The 15,531-nt window shown below is 54.7% G+C and overlaps 1 pseudogene; it reads left to right on the forward strand.

The window, feature by feature from the left end:
* Positions 1-231: 231 nt before the first annotated feature.
* Positions 232-15,531, forward strand: part of LOC147980618 (microtubule-associated protein RP/EB family member 1B-like) — a 57,945-nt pseudogene continuing 42,645 nt past the window's right edge.

Here is a 15,531-nt window from a genome sequence, read left to right on the forward strand (position 1 = left end):
GCATGTTGAGATAATTAGAAGTAGCTAGCGGATCACTCCCTTAGGTGTATAGGTATGATATTGGGAATTTTAATATGCCAATGTGAGAATACTTTTGAATGTCAGCTTCCACACAAAAAAACATAATTATGTTGTTGGGTTGTTGGCTGATTTGTGGTACTTTTTCTATCAAGCACATTTTAACAGTTTTTTTGCGTGTTACATTTTAACAGTTGTTTCTTGTACATATAAATGATTGGTGTCTCCTTGCAAAATATTGAGGTCAGCAAGCTTGTTAAAGGACACCCATTGGATAACTTGTGTCTCTCGAGTGGTTGATGAAATATTGTGATACTGTGAATGGTGGAATAATGGACGGGTATGTGCCTTGGTTATGCTCAACGTATTGATGTACCCAAAAAGTTTATTAACTAAAGAAAATTGTCTTCATGCTATAGGAACTATAATCATGCAGAACGGAGATCCAAGGGTTGCAAAGAGTGAAGCTTCAAAGGCAACAAGTCATCCAAATCACTACAAGCCAATAGACTTTCTAGTCTAGATTCAGCAGATGGAGGTAACATGAATTCATCTGATCTTTGATGAAGTGGTTGTCTGTAACTAAATAACGAGATTGCAACTACACAACTATCTTGTTTTACATAATTGTTCTAAAGAAAACAATATTGTAGATGACCAGTGTTGCCAGTCCCTTGTCTGCTTAGGTTTTTTGACACTCTCATGCCTTTTCCCTTTTTCTTTTATGTTGTACATTAAAAATTAAATCAAAGATGATTCGATTGCACATGCCCCGGATTTCGATAAACATGTAATATTTTTGCCGAAGAACACTACATAGAAGAGATTCAGCAGCTGTCCGCAAAGGTATGTGTCATATTCTTCAACTTTCTGATTCGCTTTATGTTCATTTCATCTATTTTAGAGAAAGCTAAGTATTGGATGACTAGCATGGCTACCCACTTTAATATCAAATGTTACTTTCTTTTGTGGTTGTTTATGCTGATAGATGTAACCATTAATTTATGCTCTGGTCATCCCATGAATTAATGGTTTACAAGTAGTGTTGAAAAAGTTCCATACATCATAATACTAATGTTGAATTCATTATTGACTCTGATATTTAGTACTCCGTCCGAAATGTAAGACTGTTTTAGACACTACCTGAATTGCAGATTGCAGGTCTGAAACTTTCTATGGTCAGTACAAAGAAGGAAAGTGTCGGAGAAATAGGCCACGGGTAGGCCAACCCGAGCCCTAGAACCTTTCAAGACATCGGGGCAGGCTGCGCCCCTCAAGACCCCAGGACGAAGAGCCGCCTCCCGAGGAGTCGACGGCAAGACGACCGACTGCCCGCTCACGGCCGAGTCCCAGAGACGACTTCCAGAGAAGCCGGCTCTGGGGAGTCGGCCTGCAACTCCAACAAACCTCAAGACCCCAGGACGAAGAGCCGCCTCCTGAGGAGTCGATGGCAAGACGACCGACTGCCCGCTCACGGCCGAGTCCCAGAGACGACTTCCAGAGAAGCCGGCTCTGGGGAGTCGGCTTGCGACTCCAACAAACCCCATGACCTCATCAAAGGGGACGAGGCAGGGGCATGGCTACGGTGAAGCCCACCCCCGCCCCTCACCAAGGGCAGGCATGGCCACAGCACGCCGTACCCCGGAGGATCTCCGTGCAGCGTGGCACTGTTGCCATGCCGGCCCTGACATCAGCACCGCAGGACCGAATCCTGCACCCACGACGGATTGTCTGTACGGCCTAGGGGCAGCAGGCCCCACCAGTCAGTGAGACCTCGGGAGACGGCAGGAGAGCCACCAGTCAGGCCCGTCGGGAGTCGGCCCAGGGGAGACGGCCGAGCCATCCCCCGGAGCCCACACGCCATTAATCAAGATGTGATGGGGATTGGCAACAGTGATCGCCCGCCAGGCGGCGGGGCTGTTGCCACGACCTCATTATCAAGCCCGCGTCATCAGAAGCACGGCTACAGTAATCAGCAGCTGGCAAGACCCGCTCGCGGCGGACGCGGCCTGTCGGCTCCGTACCAGGCCAGTCGGCGGCCCCCAGCGGTCGGCAGAGAAGACGGAGGCCAGAGGCACTGACGGCTGGGCCCGCGTCCAGCCGGATTACCATTGTACCCCTGGGGGGTTGGCCTATATAAACCCCCCAGGGCACCCATGCAAAGGGTTGGAACCCATTAGCTCTAGACCAAATCATATAGAAGGGAGAGAGCTAGCCTTGCCCTCTCCTACCTCCAAGAAACAGCTCAAGGAGCAACCGTGTAAACACTTGGCCATAGTGAACATGCGGAGACCCCGCAGAGCAGCAGTAGGGGTATTATCTCCTCGGAGAGCCCCGAAGCTGGGTAAGATTCACCTGCGTGCATGTCTTTGCCTCATCCCGTTTCCAGGCACCGGCGACGTTCTACTCGCCCCCACCATGATAAGCCATCCTTTGGCATATGTCGCACCAAACCCCCAACATTTGGCGCCCACCTTGGGGCCTGGTGCACCGCCGTCCGGAGATCTGTTCTGGACGGGAACCCTTTTTCTCCCTGGCGAGCGCAGCCAGCCAGGCACGCCAGACGGAGTTTGCACCGACGCGCTAAGCGGCGTTGAGATCGCCTGCGCGGTCAGCTCCCTGGCCGAACTTGTCGGCGAGGTCCGCCTCTCCGACGAGCCTGCATCCAACGCAGGAACGGGCGGCCCCGAGAACCTCCTCGCGGGCCTCCTCGATCAACTCTACGTTTTCGGCGAGCCTGCCGTAGACTTGGAGTCCGTAGGCTCCACCGACCCGATGCTGGTCAACTCCGACACCGCATCGCTCGACGTGTTACCCACCAACATGGTGGTCTACGACGAACCTCTCCCCCGCACAGAGAGCAACGGAAGCACCGTCACTGAGGTGCTAGTCATCAGTCATGACGAGCTCCCCGGCGGAGGAGCGCCCGACTCACTCGGCGCGGCGCTGCAAGACCTTACTGCGCCCATTCCGGAAGACGCTAACGCAGAGACGTTGGAGGCGCGCCGCCTTCAGCTCGTTGAAGGCGCGAAGAAGCTGGCTAGCATGAGGCGCTTGTCAGAAGCCTACCAGCAGGAGATGGATCGCGCCGTCGGCGGCTCGCTGGCCCCGGCGGGGCCCAGCCGCCTTGGTGCGGTCCGGCAGTGCGGCGTAGCCATCGTCGACCTGTTTGGGGCAAGCCGCCCTGTGTACGCTACCCCAGTGGAGAACATCCGAGCCGCCCAGGCAGCGGCGGACGAGCTAGATAATTTCGAGGGCGAAGAACGCCGCCTCATGGTGGAGCGAGTCCAGCGGCTCCTTGACGCGGCCGCCACGCAGAATGAGGCCGGCTGCCGCACGGAGGCGCCTCGACGGCCCAACGACGACCTTCACCGAGATCAAGGCGCGACATCTCGGACGCCGACTGGCGGCGCCTGAGGAAGAAAAGACAAGGAGCCGGCTGTCAGCCACAGTCGGACTCGTATTACCATAGAGCGCGACCGAAACGGCCGCCCAAGAACAGTGGAACGATGGGACGACTGTCCACCTCCCCCTCCCCGCATGGAGAGGCGAGTCTCCTCGCCGCCTGTTGACCATCCGACTCTCGGTGATCGCCTTGGCCGCCGAGAGGGAGTTGGAGAGAATGACGCCCGCCACCGGATCGACCGACTTCACCGATCCTTGGCGCTGGAAGAAGAAGACGAGTTGGGTCCACCTTGTTTTGGGCCCCGCATTCGGGACGAGCCCTTTCCCAGAGGGTTCACGCACCCAAGAGACACACCCAAGTATACTGGCTCCGTGAAGCCGGAAGACTGGCTAGTCGACTACTCCACGGCTGTCAGCATAGCAAACGGCAACAAGCGTGTCGCCGTAAAGTACGTTCCGCTCATGCTCCAGGGCACGGCCTGGACATGGCTGAACAGCCTAAAGCCCCGCAACATCAACAGCTGCGTCGACTTCACCGAAGCGTTCATCCGCAACTTCACCAGCACGTACAAGCGTCCTCCCAAGCCTCGTCAGCTCTCCTTGTGCGTGCAAGGCCCCGACGAGTCGACTCGCGATTACCTCACGTGTTGGGCCGAGCTCCGGAACTCCTGCGAGGGCGTGCACGAGGTGCAGGCCATCAAGTACTTCACAGCCGGGTGTAGAGAAGGCACCCTCCTCAAGCATAAGCTCCTTTGCGATGAGCCAGAAACCCTCGACGAGCTGCTGATCATAGCGGACAAGTACGCCACGGCCGACTCCTCCATGAAGGCGGAGATTCAAATCAGCACAACTGGCAAAATGGCCCCTCAAGCTCCAAGTACTCCGGCGGCAGACGCCGGCCGGTGACAACAGCAGGGCGACCGCAAGCGCAAGGCCCCGCAGCCGGCTTCCAGCAGCTGGCAAGTCGCGACCGTTGAAGCCCAGCAGCCAGATGAGCAGCCCCCGCCCAAGCGACAGAAAGGTGGCAAGCCAAACTGGTTGCCGGCCTTCTCCTATGAGCAGATCTTGGATGGACCTTGCAAGTTCCACAGCGGCGCAAAGCCGTCGAATCACACCACCCGGAAGTGCCACTGGATCACCAGGATCGCCAAGGGAGACGGCCTCCTGCCTCCCCCGCCTGCTGGGCAGCCGCCTCCTCGAGGATTCTGGCGGAAGGCCCCAAAGCCGCCACAGTCAAACCCGGCCCGGGGACTGCGGTGGCGGACTCGAAGACTCCAGAACTTGGCCCAAGGATCGTGCCAGTCAGCCTGGGGACTTCATCAACCTAGCAAGCGGCTGTTGACTCCAACCCGCCGCCTCCCAGCCCAACCGCCCTCATCCAAGTCACAGTTCTGGCATTCGAAGAAATAGCAGCACCCTCATGGGCCCATCCCATCCTCAAATTCCTAGTGAACAAAGAGCTGCCGACTGATGAAACTTCAGCTCGGCAAATACAACATCGGGCGGCAGCCTACACCATAATCAACAGAGAGCTGGTCAGGCGCAGCGTCACTAGTGTCTACCAACGCTGCGTAGAGCCAGAGCAAGGCCAGGCGATTCTCAAAGACATCCATCAAGGCGAGTGCGGCCACCATGCGGCTTCAAGAGCACTCGTCGCCAAAGCCTTTCATCACGGTTTCTTCTGGCCAACTGCCTTGGAAGAGGCCAAGGAGTTGGTCCAAAAATGCAAAGGGTGCCAGAAGTTCAGCTCCAAGCCGCACTGTCGGTGTCAAAACCGGCGAATCTCGGGTAGGGGGTCCCGAACTGTGCGTCTAGGCCGGATGGTAATAGGAGGCAGGGAACACGATGTTTTACCCAGGTTCGGGCCCTCTTGATGGAGGTAAAACCCTACGTCCTGCTTGATTAATATTGATGATATGGGTAGTACAAGAGTAGATCTACCACGAGATCAAGGAGGCTAAACCCTAGAAGCTAGCCTATGGTATGATTGTTGTATATGGAGTTGATTGCCTACGGACTACAACCCTTCGGTTTATATAGACACCGGATAGGGTTAGGGTTACATAGAGTCGGTTACAATGGTAGGAGATCTTGAATATCCGCATCGCCAAGCTTGCCTTCCACGCCAAGGAAAGTCCCATCCGGACACGGGACGAAGTCTTCAATCTTGTATCTTCATAGTCCAGGAGTCCAGCTAAAGGTATAGTCTGGCTACCTGAACACCCCCTAATCCAGGACTCCCTCAGTAGCCCCTGAACCAGGCTTCAATGACGATGAGTCCGGTGCGCAAATTGTCTTCGGCATTGCAAGGCGGGTTCCTCCTCCAAGTCCTTCATAGAAGATTGTAAACACCAAGAGTAGTGTCCGGCTCTGCAAAATAAGCTTCCACATATTGCCATAGAGAGAATAATATTAACACAAATCAAATCTGCTGACGTATTCCGCAGTGCGTCAACACACTACAGCCAAGTCCTTTACTCGAATCGTCTTCACTTTTCCACCTCAGCGTGTTTTGCGAGGCGGTTTCCTTGGCACGTCTTGTCAAAGCAGAGATCGTGTACCCCCCCTTTTACGGGATTCTCATCAATACGGACGTGGGTAACCCAACCGCGCCACTTATCACGGCGCTTGGGAGGCAAGCGGGTTTTACTAGGCAGGTGGGGACGCACAACTGCATCCGCCCATATAAGGGGACAAGGATCCACCTTTTTACCTACGCCTTCTTCCTCCTTTGCCTATCCATCTCCTGCGCACCCGAGCTCCAGCGCCCAAGCCCGCACTTCCCACCTCAACCTTCTCTAGCAATGTCCGGAGCGGGAGGCAAGTGGATGGTCTCCTCCGTCACGCAGGGTAAAGTCAAGAAGCTAAGGAAGGTCGGATACCTGTCCAAGGACATCGCGCACCGGCTTCCCGAAGAGGGGCAGCTTCTCCCCACCCCAAGGCCCCATGAGAGGGTGGTATTTCTCCCCCACTTCCTCTGCGGACTGGGTTTTCCACTCCACCCATTTGTCCGGGGGCTCATGTTCTACTACGGCATGGATTTCCACGATCTGGCTCCGAACTTCATCCTCAACATCTCGGCGTTTATCGTCGTGTGCGAGGCTTTTCTCCGCGTCCGCCCCCATTTCGGCCTCTGGCTCAAGACCTTCAACGTCAAGCCCAAGGTGGTGCGCGGCAGCCAGGCAGAGTGCGGAGGCGCCATGGCGGGCAAGATGGCCAACGTCCTATGGTTCGAGGGCTCTTTCGTGGAGACCCTAAAGGGATGGCAATCCGGGTGGTTTTATATCACTGAGCCACGCGATCCGGAATGGACCGCAGCCCCCGAGTTCCGATCCGGACCCCCCACGCGGCTTATGTCCTGGAAAGAGACGGGCCTGTCGTGGGGTGAAGAAAAAGAGGTGATCGGATTGCAAACATGCATCCAGTCCCTGGTGAACAAGCCAGTCCGGCTTGTTAATGTAATCCAGGTTATGCTCGTCCGCCGGATCCTCCCGTGCCAACAACGGGATTTTAATCTGTGGGAGTTCGACCCGGCGCAGCATCAAACCCTCAGCAGGCTCTTCGACACGACGTACGAAAACGCCTGGAAGATGCTATTCAAGGGCGCCGAGGCCCCTGCATCCGCTTCCGAGGACCGCGGATACAGCTCGCAGCGCAATGCTAGCGAGGTAAGCCATCTACACCTTTCACAGGATGTTAAGCTTTTTTCATAGTTTGACTCTATGCGGGATCTAAACTCCCTTACCTTTGACAGGCTTGGCGGGCGATATTCGGACCGATTAACTGTCCGGCTCCGCTGCCCGAAGACCCAGCCCCAGCTCTACTAATGAAGCTGCTGGTTCCGGCGCCTTATGTGGTGCCGGAGAAGAAGGCCAAGAAGAAGAAGACCACGGGGACTCGAAGGAGTGCCCGCAACGTGGTGGTGTCGGACTCGTCATCTGATGAGTCCGAGATGCCCTCCTCCCGCGAAAACGAGGAGGAGGAAAAAGAAAACTCTCCCCCCCAGCGGAGGGAGGAGAAAAGAGGAAGGCCGCCCCAATGGGGGAGGCCGAGGGGTCTAGGAAAAGGAAGACACCTCCGTCGGACTACGCCCCCAACGCCGAAGAGGGCGAAGAGGAGTGGCCAAACAGGGCCAAGCATCCGGCGAAATCGTAAGTTCGGATATCAGAGTAACTCATGATGTTCCTTTGTTGCACAGCTTTCCCTAATGTCGAATGTAATTATGCAGTCCGCCCCGGGCCGAATTCGATGAATCGTCGGGCGGCTCCCTGGACTCATTGGACGTGAACTCAGTTCCGCCCGCTGTCTCCCCCCGCACTGTAGACGACGCCGAAGTGGCGTCGCGACAAGCTCCGGGGCAGGAGGAGGTGGTCCCGGAGGAGCCGCAAGGCAACCTCCCGGACTCCAGGAGTGAAGGGGATAAGGCTCCCCAGGGCTCTCGGTCCGGCTTTGTGCCGGACACCGCGCCAGAATCTTCCACAGTTCCGGACCGCGGTAGGCGAACTCCTTCCAAGAGGAGCAAGCCTTCTGAGCCGGCGGCCTCCGTCCAACCGGAGGTGCCGGACAATCTGCTGGAGGTGCTTGACGACGCCTCCATCGAGGAGGGGCACCATACTATTATGAGTACAGTGATCCAGAAGGTTCAGTCCGCCAAGAGCGGACTGACTGAAGCTTGCGCTAGCCTTCTAACAGGCTTCGAGGTAAGTAAAAATATGTAAAAATATTACCGCATAGACAGTAGCCCCTGATGCTCTGTTTGGCGTTCGGAAAGAAAAGCCGAATAGAGGATCTATTAAATATCGCAGGAGTCTAACAAAAAAGAGTCAATATGCGTATGCAGGCTTCGCTGCTATCCACCGCCGCACTGATTGCGGAGGTGGGTGTCCTGAAGCAGGACCTCGAGCGGACCGAGCAAGAGCTCGGCCTTGCCAAGCGGCGGCTCGAGGAAGAAGAAGGTAAGAAATACCTTACAGAAAAAGTGCCTATAAAAAGGCCTGATTGAAAAAAGAGTAACAGGATTGTACTGCTTATTGTAGAGGCCACGACTGAGGTGGCGACCCTTAAGCAGGCACTGTTTGAGGCCGAAAAGAAAATGGCCGCGGAGCGCACCGAGCGAGACAGACTTGGGGCTCAGGTCGGCGAGGTGCAGCAAGAGCTGCAGGCTCTCATGAAAAAGCATGAGAGTTTGGAGCTGGAGTCGAAGGCGCAAGCATCCGAGCTCGCAACGGCCCTAGAGGCTGCCAAGTCTGCCAAGGCCGAAGCCCAAAAGGCCCTCCAAGAGTTGGAGGAGATGTGGAAGATAGCAGCGGGTAAGGCATTCTTTATGCAAAGCAGAAATATAAAAGTGAACTACTTGTTACTTACCCGAATCCGGAGCTCTCCAGGGGCCTTCGCAGATCTTCCCCGCAGCGTATCCGACGCTGCCGCATTCTACCGAGCTGAAGAGGGTAGCTCGACGGAGAAGGTGTTCTGGTCTCAGTATTCTGAGGCCGGACACCCTGTGCCCTTGAGCGACCAGCTGAAATAGCTGGTCGAGCTCCACAAGGCGGCCGAGCAGGCCATGAAGGGCTTCATAGTTCGGCTGTGGCCTGGAGAGGCCCTTCCTGGGAGCTATTTCGGGCTGGTGCGGCGGCTGGTGGAGGCCTGTCCGAGGCTCGAGGTCATCAAGTGCTCCGTCTGCATCGAAGGTGCCCGTCGGGCCCTTGCCCGTGCAAAGGTGCACTGGGGTAAGCTGGACGGTGAGAAGCTTGTGAAGGACGGGCCGCCGCCGGGGAAGGAGCATCGCAAGCCCGAGAACTACTACAAGGATGTTCTTGCAAGTGCCCGCCTTGTGGCGGATGAATGTACCAAGGATGTTATATTTGAATGAACTCGCTCGTGTTTATCCTGTGCGCTAAAAACTTGTTCATATGCGCTAAGCAATGCTTATTGAATTTAAAATATTACTTTCTGTGCGGCCGTTTATCAAAAAATTGAGAGATGGCCAGTCGTCGGCTTCTGCCCCCGTGCCACTAGTGCTGGGGTGTTCGGGATAAACCTGAGCGCTCTTTTTCCCATAGTTGGGTCCTTCGAGTGAGGCGCTCAGCACAACGAACCAGGCAATCAGACTATAATCCTTGAACACTCTCACTTAGCCATAGAACTCTATAATTTTAAATTTCGGCGAAGCCCCTAGTTCGGAAGACCGAGTTCGGGGCGCTATCCACGCCTTGGCCGGACAAAGCCAGCTCCTCGCTCGAAGCGGCATAAGCCTTTAGGGACTCGAAAAACCTCTCGAACAGCGACCGGTCTCTCGCCACATCATGACAGTCAGTTTTAGCTTTCTCCACTGAGGTGCTTAACCCAGCTGAACCGGGGCACAATCGCAGTGGTTCTCCTAGTGCTACCTTACCCGATAGAGCGGAACGTAAGGCACCAAAACATAGGAGCCGGGCAAACCCAACTATTGACCCAAATCATGATTCAGAGCCGATGCATATAGTGCTATAAGTTCGGGGTGCCGCACTTGTGAAAGTGTACGGACTTCTCACACCATTATGAGGGGTACTGAAGCCCCTGGCGTGTTTGCCGTACCATGGTGTACGGGTGCAATCATGTCATTTAATAAACATAAATGTGAAAAGAAGATAATGCAAAAAATAGACAAGAAGCTAAGCATTGTTTATAGAGAGGCTATTTATCAAAGCCGAACGATACAAATAGTGCGGTAAGCAAAAGATATTGGACTATTCAGTATGTCCTGACCAGGGGCAGGCCGCGGAATTGTATTTAAAACAGGTATACCGCTCGTAACAGAGACCACCTAGGAGTTCCATAATGCGGCATGGCTTGTCTGCCTCCCTGGATCTTGCATCGTTTGTGCGGCAGTCGAATTGCCGAACAGGTCGTCCGAAGTATGGAGTCCTGAAAGTAAGAAAAAATTAAAAAAAGAATCCGGCAGCCCCTAGTACGTTTTAAGACGTATTTTCGGCGTGCCGTTATTGTGCCCCTTCCCCTGTGCCCATGGTATTTCGAGGGCGTAGTTATGTACGCAAGGTATCGGTTTCGCTATGTCGCGAGAGCTGGGGTTGGGGCCGCATTGCTACGCTTGCTCAGAGTGTGCCAGGCGGTCCTGCTGTGGGTTGCTCCGGGCGCGCTTGGCAATGTCTGGCTTTTTAATGGCCGGACTGGAGAATTGCCTGAGAAGGCTACTTTGTACCTCCGCTGTGAGAGCCGCCGTATGCTCCTCCGTACGGAGGGAGCGTTCGGTGTTTCCGTTGACCGTAATTACTCCTTGAGGGCCTGGCATCTTGAGCTTGAGATATGCGTAAGGCGGCACCGCATTGAACTTTGCGAATGCGGTTCGTCCGAGCAGGGCGTGATAGCCACTGTGAAACGGGACTATATCAAAGATTAACTCTTTGCTTCGGAAATTGTCTGGGGATCCGAAGACCACGTCAAGTGTTACTGAGCCTGTACAGTTGGCTTCTACACCTGGTATAATGCCTTTAAAGGTCGTTCTTGTGGGCTTAATCCTTGAGGGATCTATGCCCATTTTCCACACTGTATCCTGATAAAGCAGGTTCAGGCTACTGCCACCGTCCATGAGGACTCTTGTGAGATGAAATCCGTCGATGATTGGGTCGAGAACCAATGCGGCGAAGCCGCCATGACGGATGCTAGTGGGGTGGTCCCTTCGATCAAAAGTGATCGGGCAGGAGGACCATGGGTTGAACTTTGGGGCGACTGGCTCCATCGCGTATACGTCCCGTAGCGCATGCTTTCGTTCCCGCTTGGGAATGTGGGTTGCGTGTATCATGTTCACCGTCTACACTTGTGGGGGAAAGTCCTTCTATCCATTGTTGTTCGGTGGCTTGGGCTCCTCGTCGTCGCTGTGCAGCCCCTTGTCTCTGCTTTTGGCCCTTAACTTGCCTGCCTGCTTGAACACCCAACAATCCCTGTTAGTGTGATTGGCTGGCCTTTCGGGGGTGCCATGTATCTGGAACAAGCGATCGAGTATTCGGTCCAAACTGGACGGGCCCTGAGTATTCTTTTTGAATGGCTTTTTCCGCTGACCGGATTTATAGCCTTTGAATCCGGCATTGACTGCCGTGTCTTCATTGCTATTGCTGCTAACGCGGTGTTTTTGCTTATTCCGACGTGTCCTGCCACTTTTGTCCTTGGTATCCGAATTACCAAGGTTCTTTGATAAGTTGTTACTGCGAGCTAGCTAGCTGTCTTCTCCCGCGCAAAAGCGGGTCATGAGTGTCGTGAGGGCTGCCATGGATTTCGGCTTTTCCTGTCCCAGGTGCCGGGCAAGCCACTCGTCGCGGATGTTATGCTTGAAGGCTGCTAGGGCCTCTGCGTCTGGACAGTCGACTATCTGGTTTTTCTTTGTTAGGAACTGTGTCCAGAATTGTCTGGCCGATTCCTCTGGCTGCTGAATTATGTGGCTTAAGTCGTCGGCATCCGGTGGTCGCACGTAAGTGCCCTGGAAGTTGTCGAGGAATGTGGCTTCCAGGTCCTCCCAAGAACCGATTGAATCTGCTGGCAAGCTGTTAAGCCAATGCCGGTCTGGTCCTTTAAGTTTGAGCGGGAGGTATTTGATGGCGTGTAGATCGTCGCCGCGTGCCATGTGGATGTGAAGGAGATAATCCTCGATCCATACCGCCGGATCTGTTGTGCCATCATATGATTCGATGTTTATGGGTTTGAAACCCTCTAGGATTTTATGATCCATTACTTCATTCGTGAAGCATAGCGGGTGTGCGGCGCCTCTGTACTGGGCTATATCATGACGCAGCTCGGAAGAGCTATGTCTGTTGTGTTCGTCCCAGCCGGATTTGTTGTATCCGGAGTGAAGATCATTGTCACATGCCGTAGGGCGCCTGCGCGATCCGTAGATCGATCTTGTTTGTCTTGCCTTATCCTCCAGTATGTCTCGCAGGTCGGGCGCATTTTCCCGTGCCTTAGTTGAGCGGCGTCGGGGCATGGCTTGGGTGGAGGGCCGAGAGGCCTCTCTGTCGCGGCCGCGAGGTGGCCGGTCTGCCATGTCATGCGCTGGTGATGTAGGTGCTTCCTCCTCTGATCGGGGTAGCGGCCTGTGCTTCGGGTAACTCTTGGAGGGGCGTTCGAGTTCATACTCTTCGGCCGTAAGGACTTTAGTCCATCTGTCAGCTAGCAAATCTTGGGCAGCTCTAAGCTGTTGCTGCTTTTTCTTGAGGCTGCTTGCCGTGGCTAAAAGCCTGCGTTTAAAACGCTCTTGTTCGGCGGGGTCTGATGGTATGACGAATTCGTCGTCATCGAGGCTTGCCTCGTCTTCGGAGGGAGGCGTATAGTTATCATCCTCGACCTCTCGGTCTGCCGCTCTCTCATGAGGGCCGGCTTCTCCATCTTCTATGCCGAATCTTGCTGAGGTGGGTGTTCTTCGGCGCTATCCGAGGTAGTATTATCTCCCGTGCCGGAATCACCGTTTTTGCTTTGGCGGGATTTAGAGCGGCGCCGCTGACGCCGGCGCTTTGGCTGTTTCTTGGGGGCGTCATCCCCCACTGTTCCATCGCCATCTCCATCTTTTGGAGTATCCACCATATATATGTCATATGACGAGGTGGCCTTCCAGCGCCCTACAGCTGCTGGTTCCTGTTCGTCTCCTACATCGTCGTCCATGCCGTCGATGTCTTCGGAGCTGAAGTCAAGCATGTCGGTTAGATCGTCGACAGTGGCTACAAAGTGGGTGGTGGGTGGGCTTTGAATTTCCTCATCGTTCGTATCCCACCCTCGCTGACCGTAGTCCGGCCAGGGCTCTCCTGATAAAGAGAGAGACTTAAGAGAATTCAGGATGTCGCCAAAAGGCGAATGCTGAAAGATGTCTGCGGCGGTGAACTCCATTATCGGCGCCCAATCGGATTCGATTGGTAGGGACGCGGGGGGTTCGGAGTCCGGGAAGGAGTCCGGATCCTCGGAGTGACGGGTCGTGCAGAGTGCGGGGCTAGCGTTCGGCTCGATCACTTTTGGATCACAGCCCCCGAGGTGACGTCCAACCGATCATCCTCGATTGGCGCAATAGGCTCCGAGTTAGGGGTCGGAACCGATGCGTGTGCAGCCTCCAGGACACTGTCCGGGGGCAGAGCTAGATCATGCCCCTCGAGATAGTGCGGCGCGCTTGGCCGTGGCTCGAGCCCATCGAAGATCAAGTCTCCGCGGATGTCAGCCGTGTAGTTTAAGCTTCCAAACCTGACTTGATGGCCAAGGGCGTATCTTTCGATCTGGTCCAGGTGGCCGAGCGAATTGGCCCGCAGAGCGAAGCCGCCGAAGACGAAGATCTATCCGGGGAGAAAAATCTCACCCTGGACCGCATCGTTGTTGATGATCAAAGGAGCCATCGGGCCTAAAGGCGACGACACAGAGGAACTCTCAATGAAAGCACCAATGTCGGTGTCAAAACTGGCGGATCTCGGGTAGGGGGTCCCAAACTGTGCATCTAGGCCGGATGGTAACAGGAGGCAGGGAACACGATGTTTTACCCAGGTTCGGGCCCTCTTGATGGAGGTAAAACCCTACGTCCTGCTTGATTAATATTGATGATATGGGTAGTACAAGAGTAGATCTACCACGAGATCAAGGAGGCTAAACCCTAGAGGCTAGCCTATGGTATGACTAGTGTATATGGAGTTGATTGCCTACAGACTACAACCCTCTGGTTTATATAGATACCGGATAGGGTTAGGGTTACATAGAGTCGGTTACAATGGTAGGAGATCTTGAATATCCGCATCGCCAAGGAAAGTCCCATCCGGACACGGGACGAAGTCTTCAATCTTGTATCTTCATAGTCCAGGAGTCCGGCTGAAGGTATAGTCCGGCTACCCGAACACCCCCTAATCCAGGACTCCCTCACGCACCAACTAGCTTCTGCACTCAAGACCATCCCCATTGCCTGGCCTTTCGCAGTTTGGGGTCTAGACATGGTGGGACCATTCAAAACAGCACGAGGTGGTTTAACTCACTTACTTGTCGCAGTGAACAAGTTCACCAAGTGGGTAGAAGCAAAGCCAATCAAGAAGCTGAACGGTCCGACTGCCGTAACTTTCATCTTCGATATCACAATTCGGTACGGCATACCACACAGCATCATCACCGACAACGTCACAAATTTCGCCAAAGGCGCCTTGGCCCGTTTCTGCGCAACACGGGGCATCCGACTGGACCTAGCGTCCGTCGCCCATCCCCAGTCAAACGGCCAAGTGGAGCGAGCAAACGGCCTCATCCTGTCCGGCATCAAACCTCGGCGGATCGAGCCTCTAGAGCGCTCGGCTGGCTGCTGGCTCGACGAGCTACCATCCGTCCTCTAGAGTCTGCGCATGACTCCAAACAAGTCAACCAGCTTCATGCCCTTCTTCCTCGTCTACGGTGACGAAGCCGTCATCCCAACGGACATAGAGTTCGACTCCCCACGAGTCACCATGTACACCGAGGAGGAAGCAGAAGAAGCACGACAAGACGGCGTCGATCTACTGGAAGAGGGCCGGCTGTTGGCACTCAGCCGGTCCAGCATCTACCAGCAGAGCCTGCGCTGATACCACAACAGGAAGGTCAGGCCAAGATCTTTCCAAGAAGGCGACCTTGTGCTCTAGCTGATCCAGCGAACAGCCGGCCAGCACAAGCTGTCGGCGCCTTGGGAAGGCCCTTTCATCATCAGCAAAGTACTGGGCAACGATTCCTACTACCCGATCGACGCTCAGAAGCCCCGAGCACGCAAGAGGGACGACTCCGACAAGGAGACAGAGCGCCCATGGAATGCAAATCTCCTCCGAAGATTTTACAGTTGATGCAGTATGTACCACGCTACCTTTTGTATTAAATTACCAAGACTTCGGGCCCCCCGAGACGAGCTCAGGGACTGCCCTCTTTTGTCTGTATGATAAAAATTATGCTTACAAGTATGTTACTCTTTGTCATACCGCTTGGCACCGGGCTCGACAAGTCGGCCCGGGGACTTGCCGCCTTGCACTATGAAATGCTTCCTACAGCCGGACAAGTAGTGTGTAACACCTAAACCGTCTTCTGTCAGAAGCTGCAGCTCGCAGAGCGACTGTACGGTGGGCAGAGGTAAGGTAGAATGGGTGTTCG

Source organism: Triticum urartu, chromosome 3A (assembly GCF_056163025.1).
Source record: "Triticum urartu cultivar PI428250 chromosome 3A, HENAU_Tu73, whole genome shotgun sequence".
Lineage (NCBI taxonomy): Eukaryota > Viridiplantae > Streptophyta > Magnoliopsida > Poales > Poaceae > Triticum > Triticum urartu.